At 40.2% G+C, this 21,168-nt stretch overlaps 1 long non-coding RNA gene across 2 annotated transcripts in view; it reads left to right on the top strand.

The window, feature by feature from the left end:
* LOC136707050 (uncharacterized) overlaps positions 1–21,168 on the top strand; it is a 112,862-nt gene that overhangs the window by 47,086 nt on the left and 44,608 nt on the right. Inside the window, exon 4 of one of the 2 annotated variants that reach the window (XR_010804194.1) lies at positions 973–1,174. The exons of the other annotated variant lie outside the window; for it this stretch is intronic. This is a non-coding gene — a long non-coding RNA (uncharacterized lncRNA). Of the gene's footprint in view, positions 1–972; positions 1,175–21,168 lie in introns of those variants that run through there. 2 annotated transcript variants of the gene reach the window in all.

The following is a 21,168-nucleotide window of genomic DNA, read 5'->3' on the forward strand; positions in this document are numbered from 1 at the left end:
AAGTAAGTAAAAGTGATCAACAAAGCTCTCTTTCCCTACCATTCAGGGGCTGCTCTCACTGCAGCTTACGTAGCTACATGCTGCCATTTTATGCAAACCTATATTTTATACTTTTGTGAATGTTATTATCCAAGTGAATTCCTATATTCAAATGTGCCAAACAAGAAACTGAGGTCAGGTACTGTTTAATTGAACATGATTGGAGTAGAACACTAACAGCTAATTGTTACATCAGCAATTAAAAATACCACCCACACTTCCCAGCATCCTGAGAAGCAAGTTTCAAGTCGACAGGGTCCTGTTCTTTTTTAAGTACAGGGAAAATACATGAAAATAAAATGCAACTGATAGAGAACATGTTATATATTACCAATATTATGTTAAGAAAGGCTTAAATATTTTCTTATTTCTAATTTTATTTACTTTGTGAGGCATTTTACTGTAATATTAAACTCTTAAGATAAATTTTAGGAAGAAAATTGAGAAACATCTTTCTTTTTCTTTTCAATTAAAAACACATTTATATTTATTTTTTTTAAGTTTGTTTTTGTGCAGGTTTGGATAATTCTTTTAACACATTTCACTATTGGCTTTCAAAAGCAGAAGTGACATGGAGCGGTGGAAAAAGGACTAAATTGAGACTGAATATCTGAGCTGCTAATGTTCAAAGTCAGCTGCCATCACTTATATTTAAGAGCTTAAGTCTCTTATCTTAACTCTGACATGGACAATTTCTAAAACTGTCAATACACTAACTTCATGCCTAAAAGCTTATATTCTGTGACAGATTGTCACAGTGCTTATGGGAAAGATTCCTGCTTAGCCTCTGCAATGATCAGGATATTGATGCTTGTCAAAAGCTTCTACCCACATTTATGTACAAAAACATTAATTAATATAAATGTAACGTCCCAGACAGGTGTATTGCATGATGCAATTAAGCCATTAACATTCAACCATTTTCTTTGGCAGGTTTAAAAATGCTGAGCAGGCCCAGTTGACATTGATTTTGGATCAGCATGGCAGGAGGAAAAGATCTAAGTGTCTTGGAAAGAGGGTTCATTATTGGGGCATAGATTTCAAAGCACTTCAGGCTCAAAGACTGCTCAACTGGCAAGTGTTTCACTAGGTAAAGTAGCTCAGGGGACATTTCAATTTAGATATGAGGGAAAAACATACATTCAGTAATGCTTAACCCATTCCTATTCCATGCATGAGAGGCTCTGTCACTCATCATCCACCAAGCCCAAATACTGCCCTGTTCCCTTATTAGGGCAAAAAATGACACATACTGGTAGAATGACCTTGTCTTAATACTCATCATTTTGTGTATGATGAGTATTATCTACTGCCACACAAGTCTCCCAGATGGTGTATAATGCTCTGCCCTTAACAACCAAAACTGCCCCTATGAACAAGTGAGTCCATGCTGCTACATTATGTACATTGTTCTTATGAATGGATATTATAGTGCATTATAACGCTTGCTGTTACAAATTTGCAAACGCATACCTTATAAATTATGTATATAGCTATTTCTATCTGTGAGTAATTATACAGACGTACAGTAGTCATTATAATGTATTATGTATGCCATATGATTACAGGATTCATTGGAACTGTTACCATGAGTTATTTTTCCCACCAAATCAATGTCACAGCAAACCTTTCGCCACAAATTTGCTACTGTCTGCAGTCTTTGTAGTATTTAAGAAGGAGTTCATACTTCTAGACTTCTTCAGTTATCTCTCCTTAGTTCAAACCATGTTTGTCTCAGAAAATGATACTAACCTATAAAAAGTCCAACAGTGTGTCATGTCCAAAGAACCTCCTGTCACTTCAGCCATGATATATTAAGAGGCTATGACTGTCCAATGAAAAACATGCATCTCCATTTTTGTGGATTTTTAGTTTGCTACAGCATTTGAACATAACAGCGATCCTTCACCTTGGGTGAAAATTTCATAATGATTCGAAATACTCCAAATAACTTGGAATTATTATTATTATTTTACATTGACTTCCATTGAAATTAAGGAGGCCATACCCCTTGATCTGTATTTTTGAAATCACATGATTATATTATGTTGCTAAATATTTATCATTATCTGTTGCATCATTATCTACAATGCTTCCATTATTTTCAAGCCAATTACTACACTAGTTTACAAAATATAAACTGCAGGCTTCAAGCCTCAGTGAGGACCAGCCTTGAAGTGGTCCTCTGTGGTTGCTGCCCCATCTGCTACTACACGTTGATACCAGCTACTAGCTACTACATTTATCAATGTCAGGACTAGCTGCGTCAAATGCTACCTCACTGTCACAGCTGTGCTAAGAATGACAGAACTGAAGAGTTGCTAATCAAACCTCAGTTTTAGCCATTTCATGGGAGGGATCAAGTTCAGTTCACTTCATTTACTGTTAATGGCAGTTCAATCCTTTGCCCTTAAAGTATCGTATCTCTTACCAAGCACCCGCCCAAGAGCTTTTAAGGACAAATAATCCTCTTGCTCCATTACAGGTCACCTTCTGTGGCTATGACTGGTTATTTTTAAAGCCAAGTTCTTGCTTGAAAACTACTGTTTGGGAGGAATAATTGCCCCCTACCCCTCTTGTTCAAGCATCGGTAGAACGGCACTGAATCCATGGCAGGGGCATATGACTTCACTAAGCATGCTAGATTTGTCATCATCAGCGAGTGAGAATGAAGAGCTACCTGTCTGGATATTTCATCACTATTTCATACTCTGGAGAGCTCCAGATTGTCTAAAGTAAATGCAACTGTCCAGGAACACTTTAACCATCACTGGTGTGGGCAGAGAGGGGAGCTGGGGGATGAGGAATTGAAGGATCAGCGACTGTCAAAATTTACACCAGTTGAGATGTGGTTTCCTTCTATTAGGAGTTCCTTTTTTATACATTTTTAAAATCCAGTTTTGCCTCCCCCTTTTTTTTTTTTTTAATTTAAAACATAGTGGAATATTTTATACACTATATTTCCAAAAGAGGGCGGCATGGTGGCGCAGCAGGTAGTGTCGCAGTCACACAGCTCCAGGGGCCTGGAGGTTGTGGGTTCGATTCCCGCTCCGGGTGACTGTCTGTGAGGAGTTGGTGTGTTCTCCCCGTGTCCGCGTGGGTTTCCTCCGGGTGCTCCGGTTTCCTCCCACAGTCCAAAAAAAAAACCACACGTTGCAGGTGGATTGGCGATTCGAAAGTGTCCCGCCTTGCGCTCGATGATTCCAGGTAGGCTCTGGACTCCCCGCGACCCTAAATTGGATAAGCGGTTACAGATAATGGATGGATATTTCCAAAAGTGGTGGCCATGTAGCACTGCAGGTAGTGTCACTGCCACACTGCTTTAAGATCCTGGTTCAAATCTCTGGTCAGTGTGCAAAGAGATTGGTATGTTCTCCCAGTGTCTGCATGGATTTCCTCCAGGTGCTCTGGTTTCTTCCCCAGTCCAAACACAATTATATTGAGGTGGATCAGCTGCATGGCATTGTCCACAGGCTTGATCTCAATTGGGGCCATGGTAGCTCTGGCAGAATTACAGTATGCATATGATATATAATAGCAAAGTTGAACATGAGTCTGAGATCACTTAACTGAAGATGAAGCACCATCCAATGCCTTTGGCATGTGCTAGAGTGTGGTTGGTGATCCAGAAATAATTGGTTGGCATTGACATCACAACCTGACCTCACAAATGTTTTTGTGGATGGATCCAATCAAATACTTACAGCAATGTTTCAATATCTAGTGTATATCCTTTCTTTTAAAGAGGTGATGCTCTAATTTCAGCAAAGAGGAAAATCTGTGGATATAAGGTAGTAATACAAGCAAAAAGCTACTAAAATGTGTTGGCCTTATACATGCCAGGATTTGGCCCCATAACCAAGCTTTATGACTAGCCCCCAACAGATTTAACAACCCCTCTAGGGCTACTTACACAACTCTCTGACCTTCACTCCACAATATTCAGCCTAAAGCACAAAAGAGAAGCAGGTGAGGTGTGGGCCAGCATTTCAATCTCCGCTGTAGCACCGCAGAGGAAACAGCACAAGCTCCATTAGCATGCAACCGGTGGGACTCTGCTAGCAAACCTGGGGTGACGGGAGGGCCTCTTCTACTTGTTATTCAGGCTGCCGAGCTATCAATTCTGGCTTTTCAGCACAGGGCCGAGGCCTGTCAGCGGAGGGCCGTGTAGATTGTTGCTATCGCCTGCCGCAACTCGGCCTGTCCCTCGGTTAACACGCCTAAAAGCATTAGCCCTAACAGATCGGGGCGATAGAGGCGAAGGAGACTGCACCATAGTGACCGGCTCCCTTCCGTAATGGAAATCTGGTCACAGTAGGTGTAGGGACCTGGAGGGGAAAAACCAGAGGAGGCTAACAAGAGGAGGGAAGGAAAAAAACACTTGAGGGAGGGCTAGCATAGTCAAAAAAGATATGCTTCTAAAACATTGGAAAGTGTACAATCTCAATAGAAAAGCATTTAGTAACAGAATGAGGAGTGTTGGAGCAGCTGCACATGAGCCTAAGTTAACCATGTGCACAGCTAAATGGGTAGAAACCCTAAGGTTTGGACTGTGAAATGGGGGAAATGTGTTCTCACAAGTAGTGGAACCTGGTTTAAAACTTCAGGGATGAGCTGGAGTGGTATTTTCATTGCTAAAATTATACCTTCAGAGTAGATGTTAAAGAGAGCATTACTCAGTATTAGAGTTACCCAAAGAAAACACTAAGCACCATCATTGTGAATGACTAATGAAAGTCACTAGGGACCAGTTAGCATGTGGTACTAGCAGAATGATAACAGACACCTGCTAGCATTCATTTATTATTAGCTACATTTTCAGTAAAAGTAAACTATTCCTCTTAATATATTTCAAGATTCAAGACCACTTCCCACAAATGCCATTCAAAGTAACAGTTGAAATGAAAATTAATATATATATATATATATATATATATATATATATATATATAAAACCCTCAAATGTTAAATAAAAAAAAAAACTGGTAGAACGCGGAAAGTGATAGAAACAAAATTAATGTACACTCTTTTATTAGGTTTGAAAAGATGTGGAGCTGTCAAGTAAAAGTTAGTGAAGAAAAGGAAAATGTCCTGACATCAGCATCACTGAATGTGTTCTTACTGGGAATGTAAGAAGCTGCATATGCAACTAGCCTCTAAGACTAAACTAAAAAGGTATGTGTGATGTATTAAACTTAAAAGAGTGACGCATTAAACACCAAAACCTTTCAAATTTTAGATAGTTGATGAAGATTTTAGGTTATTTTTTTAATTTTACTTGATCTTGAAAATGAATCATTTGTAATTAAAGTACAGTAAATCCCTGGACATGTAAAAAGTGACAAATGTGACAGAAACTCAAAGTTTCAATTACTTCCACTTCACATTAAAAGGTTTTGGAATAGCCACAAATCTAGAGGCACATTGTCAATGTCACTGAAGTTTCTGATTGGTCAGAACAGGCTGGCTCTGCAGTGTGGAGGGGAAGTTGCTCATACATCCGCAAGGCTTTTCATCCCAATGATTGCAATGTCAAAACACATAAAACACCGGAGATGGCTGGGACTCAAAATGAGCACTCGGAATAAAAGCAATTAAATTGAAACTAGAAGCCAGGGCGGCACTATATAGTTTTAGAGTCATACATCAACCTAAACGCATTAACAGAAGCAGTCGGCCTTGTGCACTGTTTGGCCATTAGTCTTGGACACACATTACACCCTGCTCACTGGTCACTCTGCGTAATGTATGGTCAAGTGTAGGATGATTTAAACGTGGCTGGTGCATTTTGAAGGCCCGATGGCATTCCACCAATCATCTCAGATTTCTCTGACCACAGGGCTCCCAATGGGTATAAACCCCACCGTCCTGTATCATGTCCAGTTTGCACAGAGCTTTATCAATAAAGGTAATATGTCTAGACAAGCTTAAAAAGGGATTTAGAGCAGTTACAGGAGTAAAGATTATTTCATGGCAGAAGCTAAATAGCAGGATTGACCTATGACATTTACAGTTGTCTGCAAATATTACACAGGCCTGGTCAAATGAGCTGACGTGTATCCTAGTGCAAATAATCCCATATGCAGAAACCCACATCTGTCTCAATTCCCTGAGCCCAGCCTTAACCTGTGTGTACAATAGTATAGATGTATGATAGCTTCATCATGGTCAGCTGCAGTGGAATATGGCAACATAGTGGCAACAGGGGCTAGAGTTTTGAAGCTGAGGAAGAGCAGGTGGTCTTTCTATTACTGTCAATATATTCCCCATCCATGGCAGGCTGATAGAATCTGTGACAACGTGCCAAAAGCGTCCTATCATGGAGATCTGGATTGCACTGGCGTCTGCAGTACCTCCAGTTAGCCTCGTGCTCCAATTTTCCATCCCCCTCATCTTTTATTCAACCCAGGGGTCCAGGGCGAGGGGGCCCAGGCAGGGAAATAGAATTTATCTCTTATGCAATGTGATGAATCTTCACTGGCTCGGTAAACTATTTATGAGTTGCACGGCTAAAGTCTTTCATGCATTTCTTCACCCCCCTCCTTCCCCTCGTTCCCAAATCTAATTCCGTGAAGTTATTAGGATTTTATTTTACCTACTTCCCATACACACATCAATATTTTATGAAGTTAGCAAAGTCATTAAGTGACGCAAGTTTTGGCTATTGTGGAAAACCAGCTATTTTGGAAGAGAAGGGGTGATTAGTAGGTTTTCTCTTTGTATTTAACCTCAAGATCATAAATTAAGCAGCTTAATACATCAATCTGTCTGGATGTTGGTCATAACTTCATGCAGCTTGGATGGTAAAATGGACATCAATAGCCAGGGATGGTCTAAATATACATCTGGCCAAAACATTTTTGTGATAAATTGAGGTGGGGTGGCACGGTGGCGCAGCAGGTAGTGTCGCAGTCACACAGCTCCAGGGGCCTGGAGGTTGTGGGTTCGATTCCAGCTCCGGGTGACTGTCTGTGAGGAGTTGGTGTGTTCTCCCCGTGTCCGCGTGGGTTTCCTCCGGGTGCTCCGGTTTCCTTCCACAGTCCAAAAACACACGTTGCAGGTGGATTGGCGACTCGAAAGTGTGAGTGTGTGAGTGAATGTGTGTGTGTCTGTGTTGCCCTGTGAAGGACTGGTGCCCCCTCCAGGGTGTATTCCTGCCTTGCGCCTGATGATTCCAGGTAGGCTCTGGACCCCCCCATGACCCTAAATTGGATAAGCGGTTACAGATAATGGATGGATGGATAATTTGAGGTAGAAATGACCTTGTCAAAGCATTTTCATTTTCTGAAATATAATGGGAAATCAAAAAATTTGTTACATTTCTTAATTCAGGTTTCTATCATTTATTTGTTTTTAAAAATTGTGGAGATTGGTATTAAGCATATTTAAAGAAGTAAAAAGTAAGAGACGATTTCTCTGTCAATAGGTAGTGTCACTGTCACAGCTCCAGGGAATAGTTTCTCTTTAGTTCCTTGCCTTCTCTTTGAAGACCTCATGTTTGCAGGAAACCCCCTAGAAGTTCATTCTTAGAAGGAAGTACAATTACATACATCAGGCCAATCGATAAACATTGACTTTTCTGACTGAGTTTACATTTCAATATTTCATTAATCTTTATATTATGATCTACTTTTCAGGCAGTAAATCATTCAGAAACAGAAACCAGGTTGTTATGTGATACAGCACTGCACATTAAAACACCAGTCCGTTTTCTGTTCATTCATTTCAAAATAAAAGTGCTTTGGGCAGGATGTACAGACTTGTATCACTGGTCAGTGACCCAGATGCATTGAATGGTTCAGTTTAACAGCATGATCTGTTCGGACTGGTGTCAGATTTACTTTTACTTTCTGTGTGGACATAGTGAGGGCCTGAGCTCAACTCTGAAAGAATCTAGGATAATATGCGTTGTTTATATCTGCATAATTCCATATCTGTTCCATCAATTGGTGATGTCTTCACTGTTATTCTAATGTGGAACATTGTAGATATGCCTTCCTGGAACACCTTTCTATGGTTAGATGTCCTCATATTTCAACAGCGTATCTGAGTCCATAATAAAGTCATTCCTTTTCATCTGATTCTACAAAGTTAGCCCCTTATTCAAAGGCTATTCGGAGGTCCCTCATTTGAACAACGTATATATTATTTTTATTATTTTCCATTTCATATTGCTAAGTTGTTTTCCTTCTTCCAAATTTAGTCATTAACTGTTCCACCCAACTAGATTTCTTCCAGTCAAGCTAGAATGGCGAATAGCTAACAAATGCTTCCTCTGAGACTTCAGAATCCAGGCACTGCATCACTTCAACTAGCTTTGAGCAGAACTGTAGCTGCTCTTTAACAGTCACCTGCAATTGGATGATGGGAGGAGAGGGAGGGCTATCTTACCCACCCAGAGACAGTAATACATTTTATGTGCACTTGGACTGCATGCACTGCTACTGCCTTGGCATATTTTGTCCCTGTCATTGTCCTTTGCCATATATCTATTGATGGTCAAGTGTATAGATCCAGTGTTTATGGATCCAGCTCATGTTCATGAGTCCATGATCCTTCCTCTTTGTGTACCTTGGCCAAACAAAGTCAGTTGCAAACTCTCTGTCAAGGAAAGTACACTCTTATTTGTGGGATAATTTGGAAGCAGCAACACAGATGTGTTCAACCTCTCAGATGCCCCTTGTCACTATCTATCCTTCCACAAAAGCCTATCAGTGGAGAGCCAGAGCTTGCTCGGTTATCTCTGTGGTTTCCAGCAGCCCTGTTCGCAAGATAAGATAATGCCAGACAATATCCCTCTGAAGAGGACGATAAGGAAATAATAAAGCACTCATCAAAAGTGATGCGATAGCTCCAAAGTCAAGGCGGCACATCCAGCGGGTCATTGTTCTGACACATCCAGTGGGTCATCACTGGCCGCAGCTGTGGCCTGCAGATTGCCAGGCTCTAATGACATTTCCTAATCAGCTGTGAGGTGGGCCATAAATCAGCCGTCAGATCAGGTCTGTACAACATCCACTGCCCATCAATCACTGCCAAGCAGCCCCAGATGCTAAAGATCTGTCACACTGTCACTGCTTCATTACACGATCCTCCACAGGAGATTACTTTGTTTATCTCCCCGTTTTCTCTGTGCCTTTTTTGGGGTTTGTTGTCCTCCTCCAACATTTGCTGGACATTGATCGGCCTTCATCTTTCATAATGACTTGGATAATGTCATATATCAAAAGCTCGGTGTTCTTCCATTGATGTACACTTCATAAATATTTGAGTGCAAGGTATACAGGTATTGATGTGTTTTGGAAATGAAGATGTATATCCATGGCAACCATCGGATGATGCGATGCATATGGTCAGATTCTTTCTTTCTTACCATGCTTAAGAGCTGTTTGATTCACTTTGATCATGTGCAAATGTTTGGCCCTCCTGGTCAAATGGACACTCCTTCTAAGAAGTGACTGCACCTACTTTAATGGGCATCCACTGTGGACCAGCCACAAACGAGCCTAAGGTTTTCATGCTCAATGCCAAGCGTCAGTTAGAGTGGTATGAAACCCCCTACCACTTGTTAATGGAGTGATTTTTGTCATAATTGAGAGTGCCAGAACTAATTATTCAACATTAGTACCTGACTTTAATAATGTTGTCATTACTAAATGCTCCTAGATCCTCACAGCAGTGTTCCAAAATCTTGTGGAAAGATTCAAGTGCATGAAACCCAAAGAGTAGAAGGTGGTACTACAGCAAAATAGGGTTTTTCCATGTTTGTAATTGATTTTAGAAGAAATTTTGAAAGTGCAGATATCGACAAACTTAGGCTCTGTATGTCCCGTAGGCAAAATGGGAAATGTGGTGTATATGGTATATGAGATTCATACTTTTACTTAGATAACAAGCATTGTAATCATTTGTATCCATATCTAAAAGGACATACACTGTAAAAAAAAAATGTCTGTAAATTTTATGGTGAATAACTTTAAATGACCATAAACACTAAAAACAGGTTTCTGTAACAGCGAAATACCGTAAATATCAGCCAAAACAACTCCCAGCATGCCTTGTTGCTCAATATTTTCTGTGATTTTCAGAGTTTTTCTGTTTTTCTCTGTCTTTGAGACTTTTTGATTTTAGGTTGAACTGGGGTGATTATTTTCTGTATTTGTGTTTGTGTTTCTGCGCATGTTGTGATGAGATGTCTGTTGGTCCCGAAATTTTACCATCAGCCTGTGTTCTGAGTGCTGGACTGTGGAACCCAGATGCCGCACATTTCTTTGCTCCTTTCGGCAATACCTACTTTTAAGGGCTGAATATAAGATGCGGTACGGCTATATCTAAGTATGGCTATATATCTCAGTTCTCTCATTTGTCACACTATGCCATCATGTTAATTGTATGGTAAAACAATGTTTCTTTGTTGTTTTAATATAAATACAGTGGGGTTTTTACAGTGTATAACAGAAAAGTATTGTAAACAAAATAGTTCTTGAATGTAAAATTTATGATTGCCAAATTGCAAGCCTCTGTTTACTTTCAAAGCTGAGGCAGCCAGCAGTGAAAAATGAGGAGCAGAAATGCTCATTTTTAACCATTTCATTGTACCTGTACACTTATTTCTCACAGAATATTGTTTGTTTTGCTGCATTTAAGCTCACCATTGCACACTCAAACATGGCTCCATTGAACTGATTGGAAAGACTCAAACAAAAGGAGGCAGGGCAACTCTGAAGTTGGAATCCCAATATTGCCTTAAACAAATGTAACATATGTAAACTGGTGTGAATGAATTTGTATCAACATGACAATGGTCATTATCATATAATAATATCCTCAGGTATTAATGATAAGGCACACCTTTCATAGAGTAGAGCAGAGTAGTGTTTCATAGTAAATCCCCCCAAGAATAGCAGAAAAATTTGCTATTGTCCAGCTTTCACATTTCTCAAAGAGGGTGAGGGATATGGAAGGTGAGAGGAAAGAAATTGCACTGAGTGCAATGAGAAAGCCCATCTTCTGAGCTCAGATGAGCTCCTGTGAAAAAAGAACATTCACACTTCTAACAGCTAACTTCACGCCAGCAACACATCTAATCTTGGCACTCTATAGAACCGACCCAGCACCCAGCACCTTGGGGAAATGGGACTGGGTTTGGAGGAGAGGAGCTTGGGCTGTAAATGAAGTCAGCTCTGGATCATCAGAGTACGGGGCATTGATCTGAACCTGACAAACTCTCCTGCTAACTATCAGCAGGTCTGAAAGACCCCCATCACAATCTTCTCTCACAGTCCCAGATGAAGGGGTAAAATAGTAACCACAGAAGACTGAGAGGTGGTCTCACTAAAGCATTTGTCCATATGGACTGTACAATGATTCATGGAATATGAAATGTAGACATTGAATGATGAAGAATGAAAATCACATGCGTGTGAGCTTTTCTAGACCTGCGTAGAGCTTCACATTCACCTGGACGATGCATAAGCTTGTTTGTGTGAAGATGGGCACAATTAGGAGGCCAGAAATGACCATAGTGTCAGATTCCACCTGACATCAGACTAAAGGCCTTATCACAGAATCTGAATTTTACAGGCGAAAATATGCATGTTGAGATTTGAAAACATGTATGTTAATGGTGTCTTTAACAGAGTCTGAAACTGACAGAATATGATGCTGCTCAGTTATTCAGTTAGAACCTGTTCTATATTTTGTTTTATATAGATGCGTTAAAATCAGGTCGACCAATCAGAGCTCTGTTGTCATGGTTGCAAACAAAATAATGAGCGTCAACGACAGAACAGCTCGTCTAGTTAGTAGCAGAACACATTGACTATACAAATATAGAGCTTAACCCATAAGAGCCTATAGGCTCTTATATATTATTATTATTATTATTATTATTATATATTTTTTTGTCTAATACTGAAAGTGTCAGAGCGGCACGGTAGCACAGCTAGTGTCGCAGTCACACAGCTCCAGGGTCCTGGAGGTTGTGGGTTCGAGTCCGGGTGACTGTCTGTGAGGAGTTTGGTGTGTTCTCCCCATGCCCACGTGGATTTCCTCCGGTGATCCAAAAGCACATGCTGATAGCTGGATTGGCTACTCAAAAGTGTCAATAGGTGTGACTGTGTGAGTGAATATGTGTGTTGCCCTGTCAGGGACTGGCACCCCCTCCAGGGTGTATTCCTGCCTTGCGCCCAATGATTCCAGGTAGGCTCAGAACTCACCGTGACCCTGAACTAAATAGGTGGTTACAGACAATGAAAATAAAAGTGTCAGAGAACTTGCTGAAAACGCCTTGGTAATGAATATGTCATTGCATATGTTAAATTACACAACACATATCAATGTCTAAAAAGACATTCTATTAGATATTTGATTAAACCTGGTGGTTAAATGGTTAAAGTTATTAACAAATATGGGCTGCAGCTCACAGGCTTAATGTCGACTGATGGAGGAGCCAAAGTAAGGTCAGTATCTGGCAAGTATTTTAGATACATGTGGGTTCACTATTTGGTAAACAGGCCACTGTTACCCTTTCGATCTATGTGTTGTAACTGATTATTGTTGATTTTAAAGGTCCTTACCTCCTAATATAACAACCTAACACAACCTAATTAATAACCATTAACAAACATAGAGTATTTTTTTTTCTTCACATAAAATAGGAATTGTGTAATTAGGACTTAACGCCCTGACTGTTTTATGAACTGTCATCAGAAGGGCTGTGCCATTTATTCAGTTCAGTCTCCCTGTCACTGCACTCAGGCATTGGGATCCACACAGATCATTGCCACTAACATCACTTCCAACAGCCACCCCATTTTCATATTTCTGGGAGTTCTCCCAACCAGGCACCAGCCCAAACTTGCTTAGCTTCAATGGAGGGTTGGCTTGAAGTGTGGAGAGCATCCCAGCTCTGGGCTGGGAGCTGTGATGGATCACCGTTCAGGAGTTGGACTGGGGTTTGTGACCCAAAAGTATTTATTTAACATCAGTACCTGACCTCACTTAGGTTTATGTGGGAAAATGTGTTCAAACCCTCACTGCAGTGTAGTAATATTGAATCTAAAGCCTTTCAAGAAGGGTAGAGGCTATAACTGAAGTGAGATAGGGAAAAACACTCTGCCATGTAGGTCAGTACAATAGCCTTCAGAGATCTGGAATACTGTGCACTTTCTACATGCTCTAAACATTCTTTCCACACAGTCTTTGTTTATCAAATGTGTACGGTAGGACTTGTTACTGAATGGGAATGTACTCTATTGGCGAATATAGTTGGAAATCTGACAGACCTCCACTTTCAAGGCTTTGAAGTGTGGACATAAGAGGTTGGGGTCCATTCACAAATGCTGTAAGCACAGTAGGTTAACCATCTCTGAGTACACTCAAGGCTGATGTGTACAACTGAGAGCATCTTTATGTTTCAAGGTCCTCACGATTTGTAAAAGCCTAACTGGAATTCAAAGTCTTCCATGATTCTAAATGGGTTGGAAATGAATGACACTGGTCATGTGACATGCTACATGACTCATCTGGTGGCACGGTACAAGGCTCCAGACTGTGACTGAAATGGCTGTAATTGCGACCACAAATATTAATTTGTGAGTAAAATAATTGTCACCAGTGGCGACAGATGGCAACTTTTGATTATTATTACTATTTATTATATAAATAATTATTTTTTTACTATTACTTTTTACCTTGGAAGGTAAATGATGTAGCATAACTTGAAGCATCCGATCACATGGACATAGCCTGCTATCAAAAAATGCCTGCATGCTTATGACTGCATGATTTTGACCAAAACGTGACAACTGAAGCAGTAGCTAAGCAGAGCTGAGCATTTAGCAGTGAACCATGACATGTAGAAAATGGCAAAGCAGAAAATATCAGATTTTATTTTCACAAAATCTATATCTTCATCAGACCTGAAGAAGTAATCTGCTCCACCCCAGCCTGACTCCCTTTGCACCAGTGGAGTAGTGGGAGACACATTAACTTGAAGACATTGATGCACTTTGCCAAGAATTGGCGAGTGTAGCGACAGAACTGCGCCTGTTGGATTTGTTGTGGGTTCTGTGTACACCCAAAATTAGTCCCTGATCTTACTCATGATTCCATCTTCTAGGGTGAATCCATCTAACAAATGTAGAGGTGCTTGCAGCAGCAAAAGGGGGAAAAGCTACCTATTAAAGGTGATGTTCATGATTACTGGCTGGCTCCTACAATCTGTTGCGTGCTCAAGACTGTTCTAAGGTGTTTATGAGGCCCCAGTGTCTGTAAATGTTGGAAAAAAAAAACAAACAAAAAAAAGTGTCTCGGTCCGGTAAGCTAGACAATTTCTTCTCCGTGTTTGTTCATGGCAGAGAAACGCCATTTGGAAATTTTCAACAACAAATAGACCTGCAAAGTTTGAAAGGCTTGAACTGAGATGAAAGCATTTCTATATTCCTGCTCGATAGGTGGGTAATATTGATTAATTTTGCTGTAGATGGAGCTGACACCAAATTCAGGAGAGTGTTAACTTTGAATTAAAATAAACAAAGGCAGAAAGTGCTACAAAACTAAACGGCTCAAGTTATAAATGAGTTTCTGTGGTAAATTCAAACAGTGAATAAAAACTTAGACAAGTTCAAATTCAGCCACATACAAACAAGTCTTTTTTTTTCCTCTAAAATATACGATTCCACCTTAAAAATGCGAAACTTCTGACCATAAACAAATGAGAGAACAGCGTTTCCTCGCAGTTATAGACGTCGTCTTTAATAACCTTGATTTAGGCTAATTTGGGATGTTTACATGTGATAAAACTCTACAGGTAAAAGCTAAAGACCACACCCACTAGGATTTTTTGTTCCAAACATTTTTCCAAGGAATGTTCATTCCTCAGCCTAGGTTGCTAAGCCACGGCCAGATCAATGAAGGCCAAACGCAACGCTCACAGAGAATCAATCACGGATGCGCACCTATTTGAGCAAAGACAAGCCGACGTGGCCACAATTACTCAATGTGTTTAAACAGACCCGAATAAGCCAGTGCCGAATACCAAGCAGCCTCTCGACAGAACACTCAATGTCATCCCAAAATGGGCTTTCTTGTTCACTGGCGTGGGTAATGACTTAAAGGGGGAGCCTTTAATTGTTTTGTTTGAGGAGGATCTGTTGAGCGGTGACTTGGAGGGGAGTGGGTGGGGGAGGGGGATTGTAGGAACAGGGAACTGTGGGATATCGATCCTCCAAAGCCGTTGATGCCCAAGTCCTTCAATTTGCATTAGCCGCTAATAAACTATCACCATTCAACCTGAGGAAGGAAGGAAGGAGGGTGGACATGATGTAAAGGGACAGAGACAGGGGTCTGAAGGTGGGGGACGAACACCATAGTTTTCCTTTAAAGTTTTAACATAAAAGTGCCCAGCTATGCCAACATTATATACTGTGTATGTCCCCAGTGCATCGATTAGTCTAGAAATGCCCGTTTGACAAAAGGTTAGTTAGTGCTGGATGTCTGCATTGTGCACGTAGAGTGACAATTCTCTCTGGCCAATCAGCATTCTGCAAGGTTTACACATTTCATGTCAGTTCCTACTGTGCTAACTTGGCACCATGAAAGAGCAAGGACTAAAAAGTACCCAGTTCCAGGTACCAGTTATAAAATTGAACAGCAAAAAACCTGAGCCTTGTCAAACAGAGTAAGTATCATGTAGTGGAAAAGCACTATTTCTGAATCCTTCCGATACCCTCTCACTGTTCTGTTTCTGGCCTTGTTTTCTGAGACTGTTTCTGTCCTGTGTCCAAACTCCTTACTTTGTAAGTGTCTGAACCAGTCATCTCCATCAGCTCATCTCCAATCAATCTTTTCTGATTGATTCTATCTCTACTTTCTCTCGTCTGGTCTCTCTCTGTGTACTTTCTCTGAGACAATACTCTTTGGTCCTGGTTCTGTCCATTCGAATTCATCAGGTTATGTCTACCTAATCCTGATACCATAGGCTCCTTCTTCTAAGACTGTTTCTGTCAAGTCTTCTCTAAAAGCCTGTCTGTAATGAGTTTGGTTTTGCTTTATTTTGGTCCTCTACCTTGCAATATCCCTTTCTTTGGTCTTGTAACTTGCCCAGTGCTGTGTCTTTTGCCCTGTTTCATTCCAGCCCCTTCTATCAGAGCCTGACACAATCCAGACCCCTCTATTTGGTACTGGCTCTGTCTTGTCCCCTCTTGCTGAACCTTTTCAAGCCCTCTCTTTACGGCCCTTCCCCTGTCCTGTTTCTCTTTGGTCCTGTCTCTCTCCACTTTTTTTTGTCCTTGGTCCTTGTCTTTATCCAGTTCCACTTTCTCTAGCTCTATCCCAGTCCCTTTTGTTGGTCCTCTCTCTCTCTCTCTCTCTCTCTCTCTCTCTCTCTCTCTCTCTCTCTCTCTCTCACAGCCTATATTCCATCCCCTTCAAAAAAAAAAAAAAAAAGCAGGAGAACATGAGAAATAAGAGCAGGAGAGTGAAGTGCGACACGAAGCGAGACCTTGAGGCAGCGCATATCTGTTCCTCCCTCCTCCCTCATTCTTCACTTCCTCTCTCCTCCCTCTGGAATATTTGTTTGTTTGCATCTCGGAGCTGATAAACGGAGAGAGGGAGGGGGTGGCAGTCAGGGTAATGAATTCTTCAGCGATGCAGCGATGCAAGGCGACACAGCTTGCAGATCAATTTTTAATGAAGAACCTCACTCCCTCAGATGGCACTGAAACAATATTTTAACCATTGCTGGCTTCCCACTGTGTATTCCCCACCGCAAAAGTGCAAGAACTCATCAAACCTGGCACTACCTAATGTAAATTGAATGTACATATAATTTGATTCATAAATACTATTGTTATAATTACATGTATTAAGTAGCGAATAATAATTAGTAATCATGCAATTACATGTATTAATTGACATTTATCATTCCACAATCTTGGTCTTTCTTCATTCTCACAAGATCTGAAGGCTTTTCTCTCCTTTGTTGCAATATAGGATGCAGAATGAACCAACAGAAAGTGTTCAGAAATTATTTTATTTAGCTCACTTAAGATAAATATTGAGCCATTGTTAAATTATATCAAATAAATGTACAGCAAAATGACAATAATTGCTTTCAATTTCTAATGGTCAGTCAGATGAATACCAGACCCAGCTCATTCATGACCCCCCACAGTACTGGATAGCTAGCTTCATTCCGGAAGGCCACCACTGACCTTTTGACCACAATAAATGCCATGCTCTGGAGTCGACCACCAGGTTATATATGGCTTTATAGCAATATAGCATTCTATAATCTCATTTGCTGAAGGTCAGAATGAAGTCTTAAAGGCACTGGATAGCCCACAGATAGCAGAGGAGAGGACATAAAAGACCAACAATTTTTTTTTATTATTATTCTATTTTATTGTAGTAAAATTTACAAATATTTGTGATATGTTTATGTCACTCTTCTCAGCAAAGATACAACATTCCAATGCAATCAACCTCTAAAGCTCTGTTAGAATTGGAAGAGTTGATCGACTTGTTTCTCCCTAAGTATAACTCTCCCTTACTGCCAGTACTTTGCTGAGGTCTCCTGATGCCTGCCGCTGACAGGTTTCTTTCGGATGGCTAGCCTTTGGCACACTTGGGCATTGTAGAATAAGGGTCCTCAGTACAGTCACTGGGTTACAGTGTATGTATTGTACATATTACAGACTACATTTTCTTTGCTGGAAAGTTAAGAAAGGGCTGGCTTCTGGGGTCTTTTTCAGAGGTCCTCACTAGCCTGACATTCCTTTGTTTACATTACCATGGAAATGCCACTTACTGAACATACATATTGATTTCTCTTACATCTGAATAGTGTTCCATTGATACTACACATGTTTGTAGAAGACTATTAAAAATAAATTCCAGTTCTTTTCATGGTGTGTTTATATAATGTGGTTATAATAACCTTGCTGTTATTTAAGGTCAGTGAGATGAGACGAGAGAGAGCAAATACAAACAATGTCCAAAATTGAGCAATGAAATCCATGCTTAAAGAACCTAAGCTTGGCTAAGGATTTTTGGACGCTCCTCCAGCCTCTCATTAATTTATGTAAATCCATTCGCTGCAGCTGGGATGCTCATGCTCTCACACTCAAGGTTACATAAGTCTGTTCTGATCCATATTTTAACCAGAAAGGATTCTGTATAACAACATTATGATGGCTGCTCACATAGTGCTTGAAGTCGTTCCCTCGTACCCTGCCCAAAAAAAGGCTAACAATGTTGGCTGGGCTGTAGGCTGCAACCAGGAGTCTGTTGACACAGAATTCAGGCATCCCAGTTACATTCAGAGAGACCGTATAAACAGGACATATCGCATTTTGAGGAGATTTGTTTATTGCAAGGTGTAATGAAATCAGTTTACAAACACACCATTTGTTTTTCTCATAAAGGAAAACAAATTTGAATTTGCAAAGGAGCCGTTAGTGATCTCCTCCAAGTGTGTTTAGTTCCATTGAAGAGATTTTTGTGCAAGACTTCCTGTTACATATTTCCTTGCTCATATTCGTCACAGAATCTACATGTGTTTCACTTTAAAGTTAATTTACGAGTAGATTCAGCCAGGATTAAATGTTCCATAGTGTCCTGGGGTCAATTCTTCTTTAAGCACATGCTCCTCAGTTTTTTATTTTTGTCCAGATTGTTTCTCTCTCTCTACTTGTGAGAAAATAACAGGCCATTACCTACTGAATTCTATCAAACACAGTGTGACAAATTCTCATCATATTATGGATTATAATTCAATCATGGGTAATATTGGAAAAAGAAACTTGTAGTAGTAGTAGTGGTTGATTAGATAATTAATTCAAATCCATATAAATTATTTATTTTGATCAAATGAATAGTATTATCATAGTTTTTTTATAATAATAATAAAATTATGATTAACTGTGCTCTGCGAGCTGTGCAATGATCACTAGGTCACTCCAAGGTACACCTATAAAGAGTTAAACAGGTTATTGTTGTGTCAGGACCCCTCTTCAGATCCACTTCTGACTCTGTTATACTCTGCATATGTGGGAAAGACTGACCGTTTTGGTCTCTATGGTACTTTGAAAGAGTTCTCTCAACATTTGCTTCTTAATAGATTTTGATGTGCTCTTTATCCTCCATTTACATACACACTCTCTAAAATTATATAGACTCTCCTTATACTGAATGAATCTGGTTACAGTAAGGTAAATGCAGATAATCCGTGGTTTAAAAAAAATAAAATAAATTATAATATCTAGAGAAAGAGAAGCTACACATGAACTAAAAGTCAGCCTGTTTAATGCATGACACTGACCCAAGGGATATAACGTGCAAGAACTGTTCCCTGGAGTGACAGACCCAGACAGTAGGCTTTATTGGCTGGTATCGTTGCTTAAGGTGGAAATCGACTGGGTCGTCCAGCAGTATCCCTGTAAAAATCCATCGCCATCTCATGACTGGACATTGAATTAAATGGTCATCAATCAGATGCAGTCAATAAACGACATGGTTTTAATTAAGTGGAGATACAGTGTAAAGCCTTTTTACGGCTCTCCTCGAGAGGAGGGGTGAACGTGTGCTGTTTCCAAGGTCTGGCCAGGGATCAAATCAACAACACAAGGGAAGAAGAAAGACATAAGCAAATTAGGTTAGCTCATGAAATAATTGTCTGCTATTGATTTTACTCATCTGTCACACCATAAACAACACCCGGAAGAGCTGTGGCTTTGTTGTCACTGTCCATTAAGAGAATAATTGTGTCCCATTGTTTGCTCAGGCTGAAGTGAATGTAAAAAAGTGACTTGGATTATGCATCGCTCTTTCTTTTTCTCTCAGCCAGACTGCTACTCCACTCCCCTCGATAAAAGAGACAGATACATCCTCTCTCAATTTGTAAACACAACGTTTCTCTGGCTTCTAATTTGCGTAATGCAAGGACACCGAACCGTGCTCTTGTAAATGTTGGCATGGTGTGATAGATCATTGCATGTCTTCAAAAATACAGGCCCCCTGATAAATACATCCACTGACATGATTTATACAAATTAATCAAGAATGAATCACTAGCAGTAGGTCGGCTTGTCTAACACAGTTTGGTCATTGTCAATCCCACACAATAACTAAGCTCTCTAATCTCACACTGCTTCAAAATCAAACTAGAATAACATCACTGGGTTCAACACACTTGGAGGAGAACACTATCTGCACACCCGAAGAGACTGAGGTCAACTAGTCTCTTAACTTGATAATAGCTAGTGGTTGTTAGATAATAGCTAGAACAATGTCCTAAGAGAGCTAAACACACTTGGAGAAGATCACTAACTGCTCCTTTGCAAATACAAGGTGGTTTGTCAATCCCACCCAGTTAATGTTTCCTGATCACACACTGCTTCCAGGTCTTAAGAGTGAATGATAAAACCTGCTTTCAAACTAACACTAGTATGATGTTATTATATTCTATATACCAAACTGAAGAAAGTGAGGTGAATTTTCTTGAATTGTCCAACAGAACATTTACATATTACAGCACATATTACATTTGTAAAAGCCAGTGCTTCTTTTTAAAAAGCTGACAAACAATTGTCCTAAGAGACCTCAACACGCTTGGAGGAGAACAACTGCTCAATTCTGGTATTTCAGCTAACAATGTTTTCAGTAAGACAACGAGACATCTCACAAAACTTATATATAGGCATGGTGACATATAATCACATTTACTTATACTGTCTCTACACTTTTCATTCTAACACATCAGGTTCAGAACCTAACTTGAGTCACCTCAAGGATCCAGTTTGCAAAACCTCGCATCAACTCAGTCTCGCAGCCTCTGCCCTTTTCTTTATCTTCCGCTCTTGTTGCTTCCCCATCTGAAGCGTTCTCTCACTTCTGGTTGCAGCTGCCAATGCTATTCCACAGGAGTCCTGTTGAGGAGCCATGGTAAGGAAAAGACTGCATTATTAAGCGAGGGACAGCGGGCACACTCCAAAAATGGTGAGCAAGCGAAGTAGGAATGAGAGGGATGATATGAATAAAGCATGAAGGTGTGGAAAGGGTCACTGTCTTCATAAGGTTTTAAAGAAGTACTATTGAAGTGTTGAAGACATTCAAATAACATTTTTT

This window comes from Hoplias malabaricus, chromosome 9 (genome assembly GCF_029633855.1).
Source record: "Hoplias malabaricus isolate fHopMal1 chromosome 9, fHopMal1.hap1, whole genome shotgun sequence".
Taxonomy (NCBI): domain Eukaryota; kingdom Metazoa; phylum Chordata; class Actinopteri; order Characiformes; family Erythrinidae; genus Hoplias; species Hoplias malabaricus.